The 21834-nt window shown below is 39.4% G+C and overlaps 1 protein-coding gene across 17 annotated transcripts in view; it reads left to right on the plus strand.

Annotated features, from left to right (window-relative positions):
* The window catches only part of PSPH (phosphoserine phosphatase), a 50001-nt gene that overhangs the window by 20428 nt on the left and 7739 nt on the right, over nt 1-21834 (plus strand). For 7 of the 17 annotated variants that reach the window (XM_078074539.1, XM_078074536.1, XM_078074541.1 and 4 more), the window contains 4 exons: nt 616-763; nt 12546-12670; nt 15779-15908; nt 16159-16305. The gene's annotated coding sequence lies outside the window, so the exon portion shown is untranslated. Of the gene's footprint in view, nt 1-615; nt 764-12351; nt 12671-15778; nt 15909-16124; nt 16306-21834 lie in introns of those variants that run through there. The other 10 variants (XM_036115325.2, XM_078074547.1, XM_036115326.2 and 7 more) reach the window with 10 other exon arrangements.

A 21834-nucleotide genomic window follows, 5' to 3' on the forward strand; every position in this document is an offset into this window, starting at 1 on the left:
TTTTTAAGAAACTGCCTGTCTTCTAAAATAGCTGTACCATTTGCATTTATCTCAGCAATGAATGAAACTTACTGTGTTTGCACACCTTTGCCACCTGTGTTGTTAAGTGTTCGAATTTTTCTAATAGGTGTTTACTCGTATCTCGTTGTAATTTGCATTTCCCTGATGATATATGATGTGGAGCATCTTTTCATATGCTTTTTTGTCATCTGTATATCTTCTTTTGGTGAGGTATCTGTTAAGATCTTTGACCCACTTTTAAATTTATTTTTTATTTATTTTTGGCCCATTTTTAAATTGGATTGTTTTTCTTATTGTTGACTCTTAGGACTTCTTTGTATATTTTGGATAACAACTCTTTATCTGATATATCTTTTGCAAATATTTTCTCCTACTCTGTGGTTTGTCTTCTCATTCCCTTGACATTGTCTTTCACAGAGTAGAAGTTTTTAATTTTAATGAAATTCAGCTTTAATGAGCATTAAGTATTTCTTTCATGGATTATGCCTTTGGTGTTGTATCTAAACAGTCATTGCCATTCTTAAGGTCATGTAAGTTTTCTCTTATGTTATCTTTTTTTTTTTTTAAGATTTTATTTATTTATTTATTTGACAGAGTGAGAAAGCACAAGCAGGGGAGCAGCAGAGGGAGAGGGAGAAGCAGGCTCCCCAGTGAGCTGGGAGCCCGACATGGGGCTCCATCCCAGGACCCTGGGATCATGACCTGAGCCGAAGGCAGACGCTTAACCGACTGAGCCACCCAGGTACCCCTCTTATGTTATCTTCTAGGAGTGTTACAGTTTTGCATTTTACATTTAGGTCTGTGATCCATTTTGAGTTAATTTTTGTGATGGGTGTAAAGCCTGTATCTAGATTCTCATTACTTTTTGCATGTGGATGTCCAGTTGTTCTAGCACCATTTGTTGAAAAGACTGTCTTTGCTCCATTATATTGCCTTAGCTCCTTCGTTGAGGATCAGTTGACTGTATTAATCTGGGTCTATTTCTGGGCTCTCTATTCTTTTTCACTGATCTATTTGTCTATCTTTCACCAATGCCATACTGTCTTGGTTATTAGTAGTTTTATAGTAAGTCTTAAAGTCTTAAAGCAGTCCTACTACTTTGTTCTTTTCCTTCAATATTGTGTTGGTTATTCTGGTCTTTTGGTTCTTCATGTAAACTTTAGAATCAGTTAGTTTATACCCACAAAATAACATGGTGGGGTTTTGAGTGGTATTGCACTGAATCTATAAATAAGTTGGGAAGGACTGACATGTTGACAATATTGAGTCTTCGTATTTGTGAACATGGAATATTTCTCCATTATTTAGTACTTGTTTGATTTTATATATCGGTTTTGTAGTTAGTTCTGCTCATATAGATCTTGTACGTATTTTGTTAGACTAATACCTAAGTATTTCATTTTGGGGAGTGCTAATGTAAATGGCATTTTTTAAAATTTCAAATTCTCCTTGTTCATAGCTAACATATAGGCAAGAGATGACTTTTATATATTAGCCTTGTATCCAGCAACCTTGCTCTAACTACTTATTAGTTTTTTTTGTTGATTTTTGTCAGATTTTCTATTAGATGAACATGCCATTTCTAAACAAAGACAATTTTATTTCTCCCTTTCTGATCAGTATACCTTTTATATCCTTTTCTTGTTTTATTGCATTAGTTAGGACTTCTAGTACAATGTTGAAAAGGAGTGGTGAGTGGTAACATCTTTGCCTTGTTCCTGATCTTAATAGGAAAACTGGTTTCTCACACCATTAAGTATAATGTTAACTGTAGGGTGTCTTAAATTTTTTTGTAGCTATTCTTTATCAGATTGTGGAAGTTCTCTTTTATTCCTAGTCTACAGAGAATTTTTATCATGAATGAGTATTGTTGTGTTTGTATTTTATTTGTTGTATTTTCTGCATCTATTGAAATGATCATGTGATTTTTATTTTTTAGCCTGTTGATGTGATGATTACATTAAGTGATTTTCAAATGTTGAACTAGCCTTGAATACCTTGGATAAATCCCACTTGGTTGTGGTATATAATTCTTTTTATATGTTGTTGGGTTTGACTTGCTAATATTTTGTTGAGAAATTTTGCATCTGTGTTCATGAGAGATATTGTTCTATAGTTGTCTTTTCTTGTAATGTCTTTGTTTTTGATATTAGGGTAATACTTACCTCATAGAATGAGTGGAAGTAAGTATTCCCACTTCTTCTAACCTCTGAAGGAGATTGCAGTGAATTGGTATAATTTCTTCTCTAAATGTTTGGTAGACCAGTTATCCCCATTTGGGCCTGGTCTTTGGTTTTAGAAAATTATCAGTTATTGGTTCAATTTCCTTAATAGATATAGGCCTATTCAAATTGTCTTCTCCTGTGAGTTTTGCTAGATGTGTTTTTCTAGGAATTGGTCAATTTCATCTAGTTATCAAATTTGTGTTTATAGAGGTGTTCATTAGTTTTTTGTTGTTGTTTTTTTTTAGAGAGAGAGAGCATGTGGGTGGGGGTGGGGTAGGGGAGGGGCAGAGGGAGAGGGAGAGAGAGAATCCTAAGCAGGCTCAGCACGGAGCCCTGTTTGGGGCTCCATCTCACGACCCTGAGATCATGACCTGAGCCGAAATCAAGAGTCAGACACTTAACCAACTGAGCCACCCAGGCATCCCCATAATATTTCTATATTATCATTTTAGTTGTCACGGGATCTGTACTGATGTCCCTGCTTTCATTTCTGATATTTGTAATTTGTGTCTCCTCTCTCTCTCTTTTAGTTAACCTGACTAGAGTCTTAATAACTTTATTGATCTTTTCAAAGAACCAGCTTTTGATTTTGTTGCTTTTCTCTATTGGTTTCCTGTTTTCAATTTCATTTCAATTTCAATTTCATTGATCTCTGCTCTAATTTTTGTTTCTTCTCCTTACTGTCAATCTAATTTGCTCTTTTTTCCCCTAGCTTCTTAAGGTAGAAACTTAAGGTAGATCTTATTTTTCTATTCTAATATAGCATTCAATACTATAAATTTCCCTCTAAGCACTGTTTTTACTGTATCCCATATATTTTGATCAGTTGTGTTTTCATTTGCATTTAATTAAAAATATTTTTAAAATTCTCTTGAGAGTTCTTCTTTGACCCATGTGTTGTTTAGAAGTGTTGTTTAATTGCCACATTTTTGGGGATTCCAATTATCTTTCTGTCATTGATTTCTAGTTTAATTTCACTGTGGTCTGAAAGCAGATATTGTATGATTTCTATTGTTTCATATTTGTTAAGGTACATTTTTGGTGTAGAATGTGGTCTATCCTGGTGAATTTACATGTGAACTTAAGAAGAATGTTCTGTTTTTGGGTGAAATAGTCTATAGGTGTCAATTATATCTAGTGGATTGATGGTGTTACTGAATTTAACTATGTCCTTATGTAACTTAACTTTTTCATTTAGTAAATATGAACATCTTTATCAGTGGGGGTATCCTATACACATAGGTATGGGTGACCATGTATCCTACACAGCATTATTGATGAGACCATATTTCATTGACTATGAAATATATGATTTATTTAATCATTCTTTTTGGAACTTCAGATATAATTCAGTAGTACTAAGTATATTCACATTGTTGTGGATAATAGATATATAGAATTTTTTATTTTGTAGATCTGAAATTCTCTACTCATTAAACAACCACAGAGCATAAGCTTTTAATATTGATGAAGTCCATTATTATATTTTTTTTCTTCTTTTCTAGACTGAGATTTTAGTATTGTCTAAGAACTATTTGCCTAACCCCAGGTCATAAGATTTTCTCCTACATTTTTTTCCCTAAAAGTTTTATAGTTCAGTGTTTTTATTTAGATTTATGATACATTCTGAATTAATTTTTATTTTTAAAATTTTTTTAAATTTTTAAATTTTTTTAAAAGATCTAATTTATTTATTTGACAGAGAGAGACACAGCAAGAGAGGGAACACAAGCAGGGGGAGTGGGAGAGGGAGAAGCAGGCTTCCCGCCGAGCAGGGAGCCCGATGCAGGGCTCCATCCCAGGATCCTGGGATCATGACCTGAGCAGAGAGGCAGACGCTTAATGACTGAGCCACCCAGGTGCCCATCTGAGTTAATTTTTAAAGGAAGTGTGAACTTTAGATCATGGAGGTTCATTTGTTTTTGTTTTTTTTCTGAGCATATTAAATTCCGATACCATTCATTAAAAAAGATATCCTTTCTCCACTGACTTGCCTTAACACCTTTGTAAAAAAGTCAATTGGTGATATTTGTTTGAGTCTGTTTCTGGATTCTATTCTGCACCCTTGATGTATGTGCCTATCCTTTTCTAATACCTTACTGTAGCTTTATAATAAATCTTAAAATCAGGTACTGTGATTCCTTCAAATTTATCCCTTTTCTTCAAAATTGTTACAGCTAATCTAGCCTTTTTTTCCCCCCTATTTATTTAAACTTAGAATCAGCTTGTCTATATCTGTAAGAAGATGCTGGGGATTTGATTGGAATTGCAAGAAATCTATAGATCAATTTGAAGAAAGTTGATTTCTTTAGTGTATTGAATATTCCAATTTGTGAATATGGCATGTCTATCTATTTAGATCTTCAAATTTTTCATCAATATTTAAAAATTTTCAGCCTACAGTTCTGGACATGTTTTATTAACTTTATTCAATTTATACCTCAGTATTTCCTTTTTAAAAAGCTATTATAATTGGTCTTGTTTTTTAATTCTTTTTTCAAATTCTTCGTTGCTAGTATGTTGACTTTTGTGTGCTGACCACGTATCCTATTATCCTGTAACCTTACTAAACTTTTTAGCTGTAGGAGATTTTTTTTTAATCCCTTGGGATTTTCTATGTAGATAATCATATCATCTGAAAAAAAGGACAGTTTTATTCTTTTTCTTGCCTTATTGCACTGCCTAGTGCAATATAATGTTAAATAGGAATGGTGGTGAGAATGGACATCCTTGCCTTATTCCCCATCTTAGGGAGAAAGCATTCAGATTTTCTTAATTAAGTATGAGGATATCTCTAGGTTTTATGTAGATGCCTTTCATCAGAATGAGGAAGTTTCCTTCTATGCCTAGTTTGCTGAGAGCTTTTATCATGAATTAATGTTGAATTTTGTCAAATAATTTTTCTGCATTGGTTAATAAGATGTGTTTTTTTTATATTGTTAATATAGTGTGTTATGTTGATTGATTTTCTAATGTTGAACCAGGCTTGCATATTTGAAATAAATACCACTTGGTCATGGTGTATAGTTCTTTTTATTCATTGCTGGATTTGATTTGCTAATATTTTTTTGAGAACTTTTGTGCCTCAGTTCCCGAGATACCAATCTATAGCTTTCTTTTCTTCTCTTTTCTTTCTTTCTTTTCCTTTTTCCTTTCCTTTCCTTTCCTTTTCTTGCTTCACTCTCTCCTTTTTTGGTACTACCTTTGTCTACTTTTAGTATCAAGTAATATAGGCCTCATGAAATGAATTGGAAAGTATTTCCTCCTTTTTTATTTTCTAGAAGAGAGTGTGTAAAATAGATGTTAATTATTCCTTAAATGTTTGATAGAATTCTCCAGTGAAACCATCTTGGCCTGGAAATTTTTTTTCAAAAGGTTCTTTAAAAACCCTGCAGATTAAATTTCTTTAATTAATATAGGAATATCCAGATTATATATTTTTCCTATTGGTTGAGTTTGGTAGCTTGTGGTTTTCAAAGGAATTGGTCCATTTCATCAAAGTTGAATTTATGTGTATAATATGTTCTGAGTATTTCCTTACTATCCTTTTAGTATCTGTAAGGTCTACAGTGATATCTCCTCTTTCATTCCTACACTGGAAATTTGTGTCTTTTTTTGGTCAATATTGCTAGTGGCTTGTCCATTTTATTGATCTTTTCAAAGAACCAGCTTTTGGTTTTATAGATTTTCTGTATTTTTTGTTTTCAATTTCATTCATTTTTGCTCTAATATCTGTTATTTCTTTCCTCTGCTTGCTTTGGGTTTGCTTTGCTCTTCTTTTTCTGTACCCTCCCCCCCACCCCCCGCCTTGGTTCTTTATTGATCTATCTGCAAGTTGACTGACCTTTTCCTTTGTAGTCTTCTATATGCTGTTAAATCAATCCAGTAAATTTTTATTTAGTATGTTTAATTTTTAGTTCTGTATTTTCCATTTAAAAAGCTTCCATTTCCTCCTGAGATTTCTCATCTGGGCAATCAATGTGACAATTTTTTCCTTTAGGTCTTTGAATATATTTAGTTTTTAGCTTCATTGCTTTAAAATCTTGTATGGGAATTGTAACATCTCTGTTATCTTGGGGTCTATTATATTGATTGCCTTTCCCCCCTTGATTGTGAGTTACATTTTCCTGTTTCTTAGAAAGTCTTAATTTTTGATTGGGTATTGGACATTTTGGATATTTTGGATTGAGTATTTTCGGGACTTAGTTTCCACTATCTTTTTCTAAAGAATGCGTACATTTGTTCTACCAGGAAGTTAAAATACTAGTTGATTGCTTTGTACTTGTGGTCTCTTGATATTTTACTTTGTTAGGTCACCAGCTGGCCCTGAGAGGGCTTCACAAAGCATCTGGGAGACACTCTGGAAGCTCGGCCACTCTGGGCTAAACTCCCTAGGCTGAGCCCAACACCTATGTCTGTCCCACTGTCCCCTCCTGACCTCTCAAGCAAACCCTTTGAAGACTTGGTCCCTTAGTTTCATCTTTAGCTCTCAGTTTTAGAGCAAATACTTTGTTCTGGGACATAATGTTTACTCCTAAACTGTGGTCCTTCTGGGGTTTTAGTGGAAAGCCTAAGATGTGTACCAAACCCCTCTACTCTGACAAGATTCAAATGACAAACTCTGTTACTCTGTGGTGGACAGCAGCTGAAATCTCTCTTCAGCCTCCTTTAGCCTTCCACCTACAGATAACAGAGGGCTCACCTGCACTGGCTTAAACAAATAGGATTTTTTTTAAAAAAGGAAATCTAAAGATGGGTGGCTGCTGGTATTGGGAACCATGGTGCAATCATTTCAGAGTTGGGTTGCTGTCATTCTTTTGGTTTTTCTTCATGGTTGCAAGATGACTGCTGTACCTCCATTCATCTCATTAATATTAGAGGTTGGAGGAAATAGGAAGGGAGTAGGCCAGAGATGTTATTCTCCTCATATTGGGAAAGCAAAAGCTTCCCCAGCAAACTCCTCAGCATGTTTCTGTATGAATCTCACTAATCAAATCAGGAATGCATGGTCACCCTAAGTTGAAGGAGAGCTGGGAATGTGGATAACAGGAATTCACAATTGGCTGAGATCAGTTAGCAACTTTAGATAACTTTTTGAATATGTAATCATTTGACTTAGCAATTTGAGGCATTTATTTATTCATTCGTTTTAGATTTTGTTTTATTATTTATTTTTTACTGTGGTATAGTTGACATATAACCTTATATTAGTTTCAAGTGTACAACATAATGATTTGATATTTGCATGTATGGTGAAATGATAGTTAATATCCATCACCATACATAGTTACAATTTTTTTCTTATGATGAGAACTTTTAAGATCTACTCTTTTTTAAAAATTTTGTTTATTTATTTGAGAAAGAAAGAGAGAGTGTGAGAGAGAGAAAGATCATGAGCAGGGGGGAGGGGTAGAGAGAGAAGCAGATCCCTGTTGAGCAGGGAGCCCAATGTGGGACTCGATCCCAGGATCCTGGGATCATGCCCTGAGCCAAAGGCATACACTTAACCGACTGAGCCATCCAGGTGCCCAAGACCTACTCTTTTAGCAACTGTCAAATATGCAATACAGTATCATTAACTCTGCAACCATGTTGTACGTTACAGTGAAATAATAGAAAATATATATTGGTTTGCCCCTGGTTCCTGGCACAGAGCTCAGAACTCTTGTTATTTCCTAAGTGATAGGAATGCCGGAAGCATCTCTTGTTTTAATATTGGTCTTTGACTTCTCTTCCTGACACAGAGTTCCTAAAACGCTTATAATTTCCTGGGTAATAAGAGTGTCTTTTGTTCTTTTTTTTTCTTAAGATTTTTTATTTAGGGGCACCTGAGGCTCAGTTGTTTTTCTTAAGATTTTTTATTTAGGGGCTCAGTTGTTAAGTGTCTGCCTTCAGGTTGGGTCATGATCCCGGGATCCTGGGATTGAGCCCCGCATCGGGCTCCCTGCTCCATGGGAATCCTGCTTCTCCCTCTCCCACGCCCCCTGCTTGTGTTCCCTCTCTCACTGTCTCTCTCTCTGTCAAAAAATAAATAAATAAAATAAAAAAAACACATTTTTTTATTTATTCATGTGTGAGAGAGAGTGAGAGAGAGCATGAGCAGCAGGGGAGGGTGGCAGAGGGAGAAGGACAAGCAGACTCCCTGCTGAGCAGGGTGCCCTCCGGGTGCTCAATCCCAGGACCCTGGGCTCATGACCTGAGCTGAAGGCAGATGCCCAACTGACTGAGCCACCCAGGTGCCCTGAGCGTCTTTTGTTCTAATAGAGCAACTCTGGGTGGGCTTCTGGATGAGACCTAGTCACCAGAAAGACCAGTCCATGATTAGAAGCTTGGAAATTTCAGCCCTGCCCCCCATTCTCTTGAGAAGAGAGATGGGCTGAAAATGGAGTTAATGATCGATCATGCCTATGTGATGAACACTCCATAAGATCCCAAAAGTATGGGGTTCAAAGAGCTTCCAGGTTGGTGAACACATCCACATGGGGAGGGTGATACACCCCAGCTTCATGGGGACTGAAGCTCCTGCACTTGGGACTCTCCCAGACTTCACCCTATGTGTATCTCTTCATTTGGTTGCCCATCTGTATCCTGTAGTAAGCTGGTAAATGTAAGTATTTCTTGAGTTCTGTGAGCCACTCTAGCAAATCAGTTAAACCTAAGGAGGGGGTCACCGGAACCTCTGATCTATAGCCAGTTGGTCAGAAGCACAGATGATAACTGGTATCTGAAGTGTGTGTGTGGAGCGGGGCAGCCTTGTGGAACTGAGCCCTTAACCTGTGGGATATTATGCTTTAAGAAGATAGTGTCAGAACTGAGTTAAATTAGGGCGCCTGGGTGGCTCAGTGGTTAAGCGACTGCCTTCGGCTCAGGTCATGATCCCAGAGTCCTGGGATCGAGTCCCGCATCGGGCTCCCTTCTCGGTGGGGAGTCTGCTTCTCCCTCTCCCCTCTCATGCTCTCTCTCACTCTCTCTCTCTCTCTTAAATAAAATAAAAATCTTAAAAAAAAACAACTGAGTTAAATGATAGGATAATAGGATATGCAGCTGGCGTTGCAGAGAATGATTTGATCTGGGGTCAAACTTCCACAGAAGTGAAGTGTTTTGTGTCAGTAGTAAAAGACAACACAGGAGGAAAGAATTGGGTTTTGCTTCCTACATGGGAAGGAAAAAACTGAGTTTTTCTCATTTTAATTACATACCCATAACTTATTTATTTATAGCTGGAAATTTGTACCTTTTGGCCACCTTTACCTATTTCACCCTCCCCCTACTCCTAAAGCATTTAGTTTTAATTGATTCACAAATCATTACAAAAGTAAAAAATGTTTTTAAACTAATCTCAACCAATATGAAACCAAATCAATGAGAAAGGTAAATTCTTCATTCCTTTTACTCCCCAGAATTAACTGCTTGCCAGAATTACTATCGACATACAGAGAGTTTTCTTCTTTCAGAAATAGGAATCGACGAATATATATTGTTCTGCAGTCTGCCTCACTCACAGGACACATCATAGACATATTTCCATGGTGTGACTTATTTTGAATGTCAATGTTTACATTAAGTTGTATTTTTCTTTAACTATATTCTTTTAAAACATTTATGATATTTCAGTGTATTGGTATTTAATGTATTGATATACAAATATCACATGTATCATAAAATATTTTATATATACACACAGATATAAAAAAATCTATGTACTCACTGCCATTAAAGAAATCTATAATTTCTTCCCAGTCTCATTTTCTTTCCTGTATCTAGAGATAACTACCATCCTGAATTTTATGTTGTTAGTTATCATTTATGATATTAAATGATACTCTCTTTTTTAAGTTTCTGGTCAATGACTATTTATATGTATACAGTATTGTTGTGAACATTCTTATATGTGACTCCTACTACTCATGGGCAAGAGTTTCTTCTGAGTGCATTCCAGAGGTGGAATTGCTGGGTCATAGAAAATGTGCATGTTCAGTGTTATTAAATGATATCATATTGTTTTCTGGAGTGATTGTTCCAACTTACTCTATTTTATTAGCACTGAATAATTTTTATTTATTTTATTTTTTAAAAATATTTTATTTATTCATTTGAGACACAGAGAGAGAGAGAGAAAGCATGAGCAGGGAGAGAGGCAGAGGGAGAGGGAGAAGCAGGCTCCCCACTGAGTCAGGAGCCCGATGTGGGGCTCGATCCCAGGACCCCGGGATCACGACCTGAGCCGAAGGCAGACGCTTAACCATCTGAGCCACCCAGGCGCCCCTAGCATTGAATAATTTTTAAAAAGTACGTGATTCTAGGACGCCTGGGTGGCTCAGTTGGTTAGGTGACTGCCTTCGGCTCGGGTCATGATCCTGGAGTCCCGGAATCGAGTCCCGCATCAGGCTCCCTGCTCAGTGGGGAAGTCGGCTTCTCCCTCTGACCCTACCCCCTCTCGTGCTCTCTCTTTCTCTCTCATTCTCTCTCAAATAAATAAATAAAATCTTTAAAAAAAATAAAAAGTACATGATCCTAACACAGTTAATCATCAGTCAATATATTAGCTTATAAAACTGTGATCTATAGGAAATTTTTCAGGAACACTACTAGTATTACCTGTATTACTTCTTACTAGCCAATTATGATTAAAACTTTGCAAATAATTTGCTAATGTTTTTATTATACTGCATTGTATTTGGCTCACATGTGCTATTTAACATTATTCCAGAAGAACAACAATGAAGCATATTATAATCTGCTTGTATAGTTACGGCTTGTCAGGCAAGATTACTTTGTGATTCTTACATGTATCTGTGACCACCCATTAGCTTCCTCTGGACATTTTTTTTTTTTTTTTAATGTGGTTTGTGTCTACACTGCCACCTCATGACCACAAGTGTTAGTACAGGTGCGATACAGAGACCATGAGTAGCTGACAGATTTTATTCAGTACAAATATTTTATTTGAAATTATTAAACATATATGAAATATGAACATAGCAGAAATTAATAGTGTTTTTTCACATTATTGTACTTGGGTTTCTTTCCCCCTAGAAATACTCAATTACCACTTATATATATATATATATACCAAGTATACTTATATACTTAAATATATTTATATACATATAACTTATATCTTATATTACATCTATATACAAATATTTGGTGTTTAACATCTTGTTCTTTTATTATGCTTATTTCTAAATTACTACAAAATATAAACAGGTTCTTGACTAGATTCTTGCTTTAGATCCCCTTATTTTGCCCTCCCCCATTAGTGGTATCATTTTTTAGCTCATATTTCAAAACACCAAAATTCCTCCTCTCCACTCTTCAGATCAGAAGCCTCTTTGACCCATCTGGGAGAAACTAAACCAGGTGTGCCCCAAACATGCCGCCATTTTCTTGCTGAATGTCAAGGGCACGCCTGACTAAAGAGCAGCAGCACTCCTGTTCCGGATAGAATTGTGTTTTTGAGAGGTTCTGTAGCAAAGGGCAGGGATGCGGTAACCAAATGTCCTGCTCCAGCAATTGCATCCCCTCTGCCTGAGTGACCACTTGTAGGGAAGCTGAACTGTTAGCATCTGAGGTTTCAGGTTGGGTTTTAGGGCGGGACCTCAGTGCCCAGCTCCAGCCAGCTGAGCCAAAGGTAAATGTTTGGAGGTGCTCACCCCATTTATTATAGTCAACTTAAAAGTAGCTAGGCAAATGACACCTAGAAGAAAATAAGATGACAAGAAAAAAGAAAAGAAAAAGGCTGCAGACTCATTTTGTCACTCATGGCTTTCTGCATTTTAGTTGCGAATATAAGTAGTTTTGCTTTTGATAATATATATTTTTAAACTGAAGTATAGTCGGCATATAATATGAATATAAGTAGTTACTGAAATTCTCTTGGAGACCTACATTCCTAGAAGAACAGGGCAAACGCGGATTCAGAAAAGGTCCCCAAGGAGCCTTCGTTAATTGCAAAATCAGCACAGAGGTCCCTGGCTTCTCTCTCTCACCCTCATCCCTAGTGGTGCGGGCGGGGAGCGCTTCGGCCCCTCCTCCGCAAAGTGGAGGCGGTGAGGCTCCGGGCTCCACCGCGGAGCGCTAGTCTCGGGCGGCCGCCCGGAGCCCCGCGGGGCGGAGGGGCGGGCTCAGGGAGCCCCACCCAGGGGCGGGGCCCGGCGCCTGTGCCCAGCTCGGCTCTGTGGAGTGTGAATGTGCAGTCCGCAGTTTAGAAAAGCACATGCGAAACCGACCAGAATCCACCGCACCATCGGCAGATCTCATATGACTGCTTGGTAAACGCTCTGCGGCTCTGCACAGGTCACCTCCTCGGATCTCCGCGACTGAAGGTCGGAGCCAGCCCTCGGCCCCCGCAGTCGGAAGGTTAGAGCCGCGGGAGCCCGGGAGGCGGTGGCGGCGGCCCGGGAAGGAACAGCAGCACCCGGGTGAGTCTGGGCATGTGTTTATCTCTCCGGGTGCCCAGCTTTCTGATTTACCAGTCTGCCTTTTCCGCATCCAGGGCTCTGAACCTACGTGCATTTTTCTTAATCGGGATAGGTAAAAAAACTTCATGGGATTTCAAGGCTTTCTTTTCATCAATTTACTTTTGAGTAGTTTTCCCTTGTTTTATCCCACTGGTGCCTGTTACCAAACAGCATGAATGAATGATACAATCCTGCATAGGGGAGTCATCGGTACAGATTGGGAAAATCTCGGGAATTTAGAGTGGCTGTGTCTGTCTGACTTTGTCATCTTCTTTCCCATCTGAATTAGAATTTTAAATAAGCACTTACCAGATATATTGTTGTAAAGCGACAACTTCAAGGTGGGAATTAAATATTCTTTCATTCATAAAAGTTATTTACTATATATTTTTTTAAGCAACTTGCACATTGTAGTTACTCTTTAAATATTTGAATGGCTGGTATTGGAATGAGGATCAGGGAAGAAAATGATAAAATCCAGGATTTCTAAATTTTATTACAACTACCTGGTAGGTTTTCAGTATAATAATAGTGCTGTTACTTATATGTTGGTGAAATAAAGTAGTCAGGACGTTTTAAGTTTTCAGATAATTTGATACATGCCCAATAACTTTTTTAAGGCTGATTTTTTCTTTCTTTTTTTTTTTTTTTTTAAAGATTTTATTTATTTTATTTGACAGAGAGACACAGTGAGAGAGGGAACACAAGCAGGGGGAGTGGGAGAGGGAGAAGCAGGCTTCCCGCTGAGCAGGGAGCCTGATGTGGGGCTCGATCCCAGGACCCTGGGACCCGAGCCGAAGGCGGATGCCTAACGACTGAGCCATCCGGGCGCCCCAAAGCTGATGTTTTCTTGATGTATAATTTAATGCAATAATATGCACCCATTTTAAGTGTACATTTGGATGAATTTTGACAATTGCATACACACTTACAATCACCAGCACAATATAACACTTCCATCGCCCCTGAAAATTTCCTAACGTCTTGTTGCAGCCAGGTCGCCCCACGCCTAGCCCTAATGACCTGATTTTTGTCATTATAGCATTTGTTTGTGTTTTCTAATGTTTCATATAAATGGAAGCATGTTGTATGTACTCTTTTGTGTCTGGCTTCTTTCAGTATAACGTTTTTTGTATTTATCCCTGTTTTGGCATGTAGTACTAATTCCTTCCTTTTTATTGCTGAGTAGTATTCCATTGTAGGGATATACCGCCATTTGTTCATCCATTTATCTGTTGATGGACATTCTAGTTTGGGGCTGTCACAAATAAAGCGCTCTTGGATTTCTCTTGGATAAACCTCCAGGGTGAGATTGCTACCCTACCATATATGTTTATAAGAAACTGCTAAAATGTTCTCCAAAATGGTCGTACCATTTTCTATCCCGGCAGCTCCAGCTGTTCCATGTCCTCACCAATACTTGTAATGGGAATAAATAATTCAGAGGGTTCAAAGAGTTCAATACTCTTTTTTATTGTAGTCATTTTTTTTTCAGTTTATTTTCATATCTTCTTTTTTGGAATGTCTATCCCAATATTTTGCTCATATTTTAATAAGTTGTTTGTGTTATTACTGAGTTGTAAGAGTTCTTTATTCTGGATACAAGTTCTTTGTCAAATATGTGTATTGTAAATATCTTCTCCTGTTCTATGGCTTGTCTTTTTCTTTCTTTTTTTTTGTTTTTTCCATAATGGTATCTTTTGTTGTTTTGTTTCTGTTTGTTTTTTAGAGAGGCGGGGAGGGGCAGAGGCAGAGGGAGAGAGAGAATCTTAAGTAGGCAGTACGCCCAACGTGGGCCGCCATCACACCACCCTGAGTCGTGATTCTGAGCTGAGATCAAGAGTCAGATGCTTAACTCACTGCGCCTCCCATGTGCCCCATCATGGTATCTTTTGAAGAGCAGAAGTTTTTACTCTTGATGAAGTCCATTCTATCATGTTTTCCTTTTATTGTTCATGCTTTTGGGGTTTTATTTAAGAAAGTGTTGCCTACCCCAAAGCTGTTATTCTAGCTGTCTATTGCTGTATGACAAATTACCCCCAAACTTAGCAGCTTAAAACAACAAACATTTATTTTTTTCACAGTTTCTTTGAGTTAAAAATCTGGGAGCAGCTTAGTTGGGTGGTTTTGGTTAAGGGTCTTTTAAGAGGTCGTTGGCCAAGGTCAACTTACCTGAATGCTTTATTGGAGAAGATCTGTTGCCTAGCTCCTTGGTAGGATTCAGTTCCTTGAGGGTTGTTGGACCGAGGGCCTCATTTCCTTTCTGGCTGTTTCCTGGGGGCCCCTTCCAGTTCTGCCACATGGGCCTCACCATAGGGCAGCTACCAACATGGCAACTGCCTTTCCTTAGAGCAGGGAGGGAAGCTGGGCCAAGATGGAAGCCACATTCCTTTTTTTGCTTTTGAGATTAACTCAGAAATCGGATGAGAGAAAGGTTATGCAAAGACTGGATTTTGAACCCTCTGAATTATTTATTCCCGTTACAGTTCCCCTCCTTTCCAATCTCTTTGCTTTTTCTTGCCTCATCTTCTTAATTATTTCTTTTATCTCTTTTTCTTCTGAGTTTTGGCACTTTTACCTACTATTTACAGTTTTAATTTTGAGGATATTAATTCAAAATTGTTGGCTGTGTTCCCTTGATATTGGGCAACGGGACTCTTCTGTGACTGTTCTTGGCATGTTGGCGACTTTGTGTACTCATTTTGAAGATAGCAGGATCTGTTTTGCAGAGTCTGTGATACACCTGAGTCAGCTCCTCTGTGTCTGCATGTTGTTCTCTCAGTAGGTCCTCTCCCTTCCCTCTCCTTGGCGTTCTGCTAATCAGGTGTGGGTGATTTCCTGTCAGACCTGACGCTTTTACAGAATCGAAGCCACAGAAAATAATGTGTTTACCCCTCTGCAGTGCTGAAAGGAGGCAGAAGTCAAGCATTTCGCAAGGGAAGCAGCCTTAGGGCACTTGGCATCTGACCCTTCTTCGTACCAGTCTACCAGGGGGAGAGGGAAGCTCGACCGTTTCTCTTTCTTCTCTTGTGTCTGGACCTTGATGTTCATTTCCTCCTCTCCTTCTAGGCTCTTCCTCTTGCAGAACTCACAAGGTCTCTTGTAAAGAAATTTGTAGTCAGAACTTTATGCTGCATTTTTATTCAGGAAAGAAGGAAGAGAAGAGTGTCATTTCCTAGGAATCCAGCACTGGAGAAACGTGAGTCTGATTTGTCTTTTGTTGTTGTTATTTATCAGTTACCAGTATCCTCTTCAGCTGAATAAAATTGTCTGCTATAATGTATGTGGGATCCATAAAATCTCAGGTTCCCCAGAACAGCTGTTCTTTTTTTAAATCATAAAATGTACTATAAATGCATTGACCAGGAACCCTAGGCCTAGTCACCAGAGGCTCTTTGACTCTCCTTTGATCCAGAAGCTTCTCAGGCTGCATTTGTGCATTGTTGCAGTGCCCAGAGGACCTGAAACAGACTCAGCCCTCCTACCCAAGGTGACATCCATCTAAGCCTAGGAAGTTTTGTTCTCTTGGGTGTACTTGATCTCCACAATCTCCACAACCTCTGTACCAGCTTGTATTTGTTCTTACACAAGTGAAGGTAAGAGGTCAGTCCTAATAAAAGAGTAAGTTGGTGAAGGCAATTCTGGATGTCTTTCATGAAATACATAGATGAAGAAGTTCAAAGAGAGTTTGGGTGAAGAGGTTTTTCTTATCTAAAATCGGACCTCCTAAGGCTGGCTCTGAAGGAACACTTGCTTTTGTACTTTTGGAGCTGGGGGTGAGAAGGAGTCGTCAGCAGAGGCTTCTTTAACATTTAGAAGAGGCTCTCTTTCCCCCAGATGGACCAGCTGGGTGCCGGGCGGGTGGGAGACCTGTTCTGACCCACAGAAGGGCAGTGGCTCAGCAGTCAGGACTGGGCCTGGGAGCTGCCATGTCAAAGCACATACCCTTCCACCAGAACTTTTTCCACCCCCAGTCCTGTCCCCCTCCCAGGGCCACATGTAAGGGATCCAGAGTCCATTCTCTGGCAATGATTTTTGTGTGTGTGAAATTCTAATGTACACAATTTACTTTGAAGCACCTGAACTTAGCAGATTTCCGCCCCCCCCCCGGTAGCTGTGAGAATTTTGACTATGAATTATGAGTGGCTCCCAGTTGAGACCTGAAAAAAGAGGCAACCGAAGTGAACCAGGAGGCAGGGCATTTTACAGTGCGGGCTGGGAAAGGCTGAAGGAGGCTGAGGCCGTCTGAAGTCTGAGCAGGGAGCTGAAACCTGTGTAAACCCAGTGGTGGAGGCCATGTCCCCTGCCGTGAGCATTTTGTGGGCAAAGTTAAGGTTATATAATCCAGCTCTGTCTCCTAGGGAGGGCGTGGAGACAGAATCAGCCTTCCAAGTAAATTCAGTGCAACTTTTGTCTCAAACATCCTCTTTTCTCTGCCTTTGATGCCACCATGCACCCCAGGAGGCAGGGATCAGCATTTCGGAGTCCTAAGTCAGGACTCGTGTTCATCTGGGGATCTGGAAATCAGTCCTCACTTTATTTGAGGAGGTGTGTCTTTCCTTTCATATTTGAGGCTGATGGTCTGGTTGAAGCTATTTCTATTGTCAGTGGTTGGGGAGAGGCTTAAGCCACTGGCTTTTCAGACATGAACAGTAATGATTTGTCTGGTCATCTCAGGGAGCCTGGTGGCCTCTTGGAGATGGTGCCCGTTCTGTACTTCCCAGGTCTTCGGCGATGCACAGGGGCCAGTGTGGACTGGCTTTGCTGTTAGGAATTTTAAGGCTTCAGAAGCCTGTCAGTCCTTCTCAGGAGTATTGCCCATTCTTAGGTACATTGTATTGCCTCATGCACAGTCTTTAGCCTGTCCCATTGATCTCATTTGAGCTCTTCTTATGTTATTTGTCTGTTCCTGGCTTTCCCTCCACTACATGTGACTCGTTCTCTATGCTCAGTGGGGTTGCATTGCACTAAGCACTGCTTTTCCGCGGACAGACTGCTGTCTTCTAGGCTGGGTTAGCGAGCCTGCCTAGCCGTGTGGTATGAATTGTGTTGATTCCCTCTGGACCAGAGCCATATGGGTGGTTACTGAGCCACAGAGAGAGTGGGATAAGAAGCTCCTTGGTGTTCCCCGGCTTGGTGGAAATTTATGAAACCTGTTTCTATCTGCTGGTCTCCCAAAGAATGTGCAGACTTTCTTCTTTCACTGTTAATGAATCATCACCCATTGTGTTGCCCAGCTAGCAGAACTTTGGTCTGAATTCTTTTTTTTTTTCTTTAAGATTTTATTTATGAGAGAGAGAGAGAATGAGCAGAGAGAGGGACAGAGAGAGAGGGAGAGCAGGCTCCCTGCTCAGTCCCAGGACCCTGGGATCATGACCTGAGCCAAAGGCAGATGCTTAACTGACTGAGCCACCTAGGTGCCCTGGTCTGAATTCTTCATGAAAATCTTTGACATTTCCTGAGTCCACATAGCTTATTATCAAATGTTTAACCTTATTTAGTTCTGCTTAATTTATCTACCTCTCAATTTATCCACCTCTTAATTTATCCACCACCTTTTATGTTGTGTCTGTGTATTTGAGATCCAAGTTTTAGTTCTTTAGCCAGTGCTTAGGAGCTGTGTGACCTTGGATCATTTAACTTCCTTATACCTCTAGTCGTTAATCTGTGAAATGGACACATTAATATCATTCCTGCAGAAGGGCATGGGGCCAGACCCAGATGATGGCTTTGAGGTTTCTTCCAACTTCAGAATTTATGATGTCAGTTCTGTTTCATTGGTGATAGTTGTCATTGTGGTTAAGGATTTTAATTTTAGGCTAATAGCACTCTAAGATGGAATAGTTTTATTGAGAACAATAATCTCAATTCTTGCTGAGTTCTCAATAACTTCTTAGATTCAACTCTATTTAATTTATGAAACATTTACTTTACACCTGCTGGGTCCTGGAAACAGAGATGAAAGATATTTCAATCAAGGAGAGGAATGGGAGTGATTAATTAAATCTCTGAAGGAGTAGGAAGGAGATAATGTAGTATAGGGAAGGTTATTTAATCTTCATCTTGAGGAATAAATAGGAATTTGCCCACTGGGTATGAGGGATTAGGTGATTTCAGGCAGAGGGAACAGCATTTGCAAAGGCGTAGAGGTTTCAAAAACCATGACATATTTAAGGAACAAGATATCCTCTGTATGCCTTGAGCATAAGTTGTGTGTGTCTGTGTGTGTGTGTGTGTGTGTGTGTGTGTGTGTGTGTGTGGTGGGGGGGGTCCAGTCTTGTGGAACTGAACCCTTAACCTGTGGAATCTGGTGCTATCAGGGTAGATTGTGTCAGAATTGAATTGACTTATAGGGGACACTACGCTGGTGTCTAAGAATTGCTCAGATATATAGGAATCCCTCCATGTTGGAATCGGGGTACAGAACCCTTTTTAGTGGGGTTGTTGATGAAGCATGATTTGCTATGATTGTTGAAGGAGGATGACGCATATATGGAATTCATGTATTCATTATTTCTGTTTTTGTATGTATTTGAAATTCTCTACAGTAAAAAGTTAAAAAAACAGTTGTGGGTATGTAATTCACGGTTATATCATTTCATTTATTCATTCAACCTCCAGAAATTAATTGATCATCTACTCAAAAGAGGCTCAGAATAAGTATTTTGGAAAATTTTGGATCTTAGTATAAAGAGCTTGAGATCCAGGAGTGGAGGTGACATGCACATAAATAAGTTTAAGATAAGTAGGAATATTATGGATTTCATATATTGAAAACAGGTCTACATAAAGTACTGTGGAAGTTCTGGGGAGAAATTTTTTCCAGCCCCAGGGAATCAGGGGAGACTTTATAGTGAAGACGGCATGTGAGCTTTATTCATTCACTTAAGTCAACAAATATTATTAAGCCCTACTGTATGCTAGGTACTGTTCTCAGTCCTAAGGATCCAGCTGTGAACAAAGGTGATAAAGCTCCTACGCTTGTGAAATTTACATCCTAATTAGGACAGATAGATAGTACATAATAAACATAATAAGTATATCTTATCATATGTTAGAAGAAGATAGATGTTACGGAAAAAAGAAAAAGTAAGGCATAGTGAGGGATATTAGTAAAGTTGGGTTAAGGATAAGGAGGGAGAGGTTGCAGTCATAAATAGGGTGGTTAGGGTTGGCTCATGGAAAAAGGTGATACTTGGGCAAACTCATCTTTTAAAATTTCATTTTTTTTTTTTTAATTGAAGTATAGTTGACACACAATGTTGTTTGGGCAAACTCTTGATAAGGGATTGGCCAACTGGGTATCCAAGTGAAGAGCATTCCCACCAGGGGCACAGCTGGACCAAAGGCCCTGAGTGGGAAGCCTGGTCCGTGCATTTCCAGGACAGCAGGAGGACCAGTGTGGTTGGAGCAGAGTAGCAAGGGGGAGATGAGTAGGAAATGAGGTCAGAGGTGTAATGGGGAGGGTGTGGTGGTGGTGGTAGTGGTATGAGGGTAGGGGGCAGACCTTATAGGTAATTGTAAGAACTTTGGCTTTTACTCTTAATAAAATGAGAAGCCATTGAAGGATTTTGAGCTAGAAGTGTGACATGATTTGGCTTTAGCTTACAGTGATTACTTTGGCTGTTATGTTGAGAACAAAAATGGGTGGGAGACCTTTTAGGAGGCTCTTGGTACAGTCTTGGCAAGAAACATTGGTAACTCAGGCTAGAGCGATAGCAGTGGATAGGATAAGAAGTGGTCAGATTTTGGTTGGTAGAACCAACATAGTTTCCTGAATGATTGGATATGGGCCATCAAGGGAGAAAAGGAAGGTGCAAGAATGGCAGTTTTGGTGGGACAAGAAGATCAGGAGTTCAGTTTTAGGCATGCGAAGTTTGGGGTGTTTCCCAGCACCTGAGTGGAGGTCAGGTAGGTGGTTTGAGTTGAGAGTTTGGGAGAGAGGACTGGGCTCCAGGTACAGATTTGGGAGTTCCCTTCCTAGAGATGACATTTCAAGCAACGGGCCCAGATGAATTCATCGAGGGAGTGAGTATGGTTAGAGAAGACCAGAGGTGGGCCGTGGTCATTGCAACATTAAGAGACTGCAAGAGGAGCAACGAGCAAAGGAGCTGAGTCTCTGTTTAATGGAAACTTCATTTACATTGAGGCTGATATTAGTTTAGAGTTTAATATTCTATTATCATTGGATTCATGAATTGCCTCCTCTTTCCCCCTTTTTAGTGGGTCTCCTGTGAAACTCCTGTTTCCCATGAAGAGCACTCTTTTGTAAGGGTTCCACACAGGGGTCAGCAATTTTTCTGTCAAAGGCCAGGTAGTAAATATTTTAGGCTTTGCAGGCCTTTCAACCTCTTGCAGCTACTGATCCTCCTCTGTTGTACGAAAGCAGCCGTGGACACATAAGCAAGTGAACGTGGCTGTATTCTACTGAAACTTTAGTTATGGACACTGAATTTTGAAGTTCATGCGGTTTCCGTGTGTCACAAAGTTTTATTCTATTGATTTTTTTTTCAATTATTTAAAATACAGAGGTGCCTGGGTGGCTCAGTTGATTAAGTGTCCAACTCTTAATCTCAGCTCAGGTCTTGATCTCAGGGTTGTGAGTTCAAACCCTGGTTTGGGCTCCATGCTGGGTGGATCCTATTTGAAAAAAAATTTTTAAAAATGTAAAAATTAGTCTTACTTCACAGGCTCTACAAAAACAGGCTGATTTGGCCTACTGGCTGTAGTTTGCCAGCCCCTGGCGTAAAATGTCTGCTTAGAAATCAGTTATGAAGTGTGTTGGCCAGCCCCTTTGAGTCTGTTTTTAGCCAGTGTCTATTCTAAATATAGGTTATTTGCATCATCTGTGTGGCCTCGTACATGACATATTTGATGAGAGATGGGTCTAGGCAACTTCTAGGATCCCATTTACCCCCAAGATTCTAGTCCAGCGATTTTCTTAAAAAATAAAAAACCCCACAGGATTCCTTTTGAAACCGTCCTCCATAGTTTCTGCAGCACTGTGGTCTCTCAGTCTCTTCCTGTGCATCTTGACCTCCTTTTCCTTTTCTTCCCAGGCTCCTGATCTGATCCTTTCTGTTCCTGCGGGCTCTGTTCTCAGCCCTCTTCTTTCCCCTCTCTCT

The sequence above is a fragment of the Halichoerus grypus genome, chromosome 6 (genome assembly GCF_964656455.1).
Source record: "Halichoerus grypus chromosome 6, mHalGry1.hap1.1, whole genome shotgun sequence".
Lineage (NCBI taxonomy): Eukaryota > Metazoa > Chordata > Mammalia > Carnivora > Phocidae > Halichoerus > Halichoerus grypus.